Here is a 2,614-nt window from a genome sequence, read left to right as displayed (position 1 = left end):
TGTGTGTATGTGTATGTGCGTTTAATTGTTTGTGTTTGTGTATTTGTGATTGTATGTGGGGTGTGTGTTTGTCTGTGCGTGTGAGTGTGTGTGTGTGTTTGCGCAGAGAAAGAGATAGAGAAAGAGAGAGAGAGAGATGTGTGTGTGTGTGTGTGCGTGTGTTTGTGCAGAGGAAGAGAGAGAGAGAGAATGAAATAATCTACGAAAGAGGACCAGAAATTCGTTAAGAAGTTTGAAAAAACAAAATTTAAAGAAACAATCCAACTGCTTTCCACTCTACTCAAAGACAGGACTAAATTCTAGAATAATTGATCAAACTTTTAGACTTCTGAAGATGTTGGAACGACAAAGACAGGATTTTCGAAGAACAAACTTGTGAACGAAATTTAGAATTAAGTTTCTTGTTTCTCGGTAGCATATATCCGCCATTTTGTTACGTCTTGATAACCTCTGTCTTATTCCCTGGTATAACATTTTATTTAGTTTTACCTTTTGTGTGTATATGTGAGTGTGTGTGTGACTGCGTGTGTGTGTATGTGACTGTGTGTGTGTGTGTGTGTGTGTGACTGTGTGTGTGTGTATGTGACTGTGTGTGTGTGTGTGTGACTGTGTGTGTGTGTGTGTGACTCTGTGTGTGTGTATGTGACTGTGTGTGTGTGTGTGTGACTGTGTCTGTGTGAGTGGTCTGTATATGTCTGTGTATGTTTTTATGGTGTGTATGTGCGTGTGTTTTTTGTGTGCGTGCGTATGTCTCCGTGTTTGTATTCGTTTGTGTTTGCGTGTGTACCTGTATGTATGTGTTTGTGTGTATACCCGTATATATGTTTCTGTGTGTATCCGTATGTATGTTTGTGTGTGTATCCGTATGTATGTTTGTGTGTGTATCCGTATGTATGTTTGTGTGTGTATCCTTATATATGTTTGTGTGTGTATCCGTATGTATGTTTGCGTAAGTACTCCTATGTATGTATATGTGTGCCTACGCGCGCACATGAATACGGAAGGATACTTGTCTACGTTAAAGCTATTAAAAGCGAACTTGCTCTTTGTGTCGAGCTTCCGGCCGGTCATAAAAGAGACCCAAGAAAAGTAAGTAGTAATAGGATAAAAGGTTTTGCTCGCTTCTTACCGCTGTCCCTCTTACTGCATTTACTTTCTCATATATTTTATTATATGTTTTATTATCATATATTTTATTATCTTTCTGGATGACTGTCGCCTCGCATTTTCTTTCCATCGACTGGTATTTTGTTATTTTGTCCGTTTATGCATACGTTTTGGAGAATTATGAAGTGGGTTCTTTATCACGAGACTAATTATCAATACTTAGAAATAATAATTTGAACAACTTTGTATGGCAATGTCGAAAGTAATTTTTTTTCCTTCTATTTTTGTTTTCGTTGATGATTCGAATTCGCAAATTATCATAGTTATTTTGACCAAAGTTCTATAACTGTAGATAAACGGTAACGGGTGAATGTTGATATTTGTGAAGGTTAGTGAGGTAAGTAAATGTACAGCGATGTGCAGCAGACACGTACAACTATTCCTCCAATATAAGTGTTTGTACTATGAAGAAGACACGCGAAAAAGAAGCCGAAAAAAAATAAGAATAAGAAGGATAAAGAAGAAGAAAGAGAAGGATAAAGAAGAAGAATAAGAAGGATAAAGAAGAAGAATATAAAGAAATAATGATAAGAGGAAAACAAAAAAATAAAAAATAAAAATAAAATAACCGGAAAAAAAAAAGATGAGTCAGTCAGTATTATCAACCTAACATCCTTTTTAATTCCTTGCTTTAACGATTCGTAATTACAAACGGTTAGCAAACCCATCTTTTCTCAAGCGAATACGAAAAAAAACGGCTATTTTGGAATCGAGAGAAGAACAGGCTTCAGGAAAGAACATCCTGGCGAAGAGAACTTGAACCATTTCCTCGTCCACGTCGCCGGAGAGTCGTCGTCCTGTAGCAGTCACTTCGGGTGTAAATCTTCTCTTGAAAAGGTTTTATATCACTCGGTATCGGTCTTTGATGATGATCGTGATGTGATAGAGGGGAAGAGAGGAGAGAGGGGTAGAGGGTAGGGGGAAGGGAGGGGAGAGGGGAGAGGGGAGAGAGAAGTTAGAAGGGGGGGAGGGAGGGGAGGAATAGGCCCCTCCTTCTTCCAATGTGTCGTATTATTCCTCTTTTGTCTGGGATCGGGCTGAGTCACTTGGTATTTCAGTTTGTCTTCAAGGTGTCATGGCTTGGTCTTGTGCCAGCCTGGTAACCGCTATACAGGTATATTTTTTGTAGTTAAAGACAATGAAGATTCATTAATTTATTTATTTGTTTATTATTATTATTTTTTTTTTTTTTTTTTTTTTTTGTAGATGGATGTATCAGTCCTGTAAAGAATAACGTCGAAATAACGAACAATAAACAACAACAACAAGGATAAAGGGGGGGGGGGGGTGTTACGTGATTTATAAAGGCTGAGTCACTTTACACGGAGGAAGCAATACATCGTGAATTTAACTTAATTTAATTTAAGTGATTTAAGTGGCTTTGATTTAATTTAATTTAATTTAATTTAATTTAATTTAATCTAATCTAACTTAATTTAATTTAAGT

The sequence above is a fragment of the Penaeus vannamei genome, chromosome 25, assembly GCF_042767895.1.
Source record: "Penaeus vannamei isolate JL-2024 chromosome 25, ASM4276789v1, whole genome shotgun sequence".
Classification (NCBI taxonomy): Eukaryota; Metazoa; Arthropoda; class Malacostraca; order Decapoda; family Penaeidae; genus Penaeus; species Penaeus vannamei.
The sequence above is the reverse complement of the archived record's forward strand: the minus strand, read 5'-3'. Positions refer to the sequence as shown.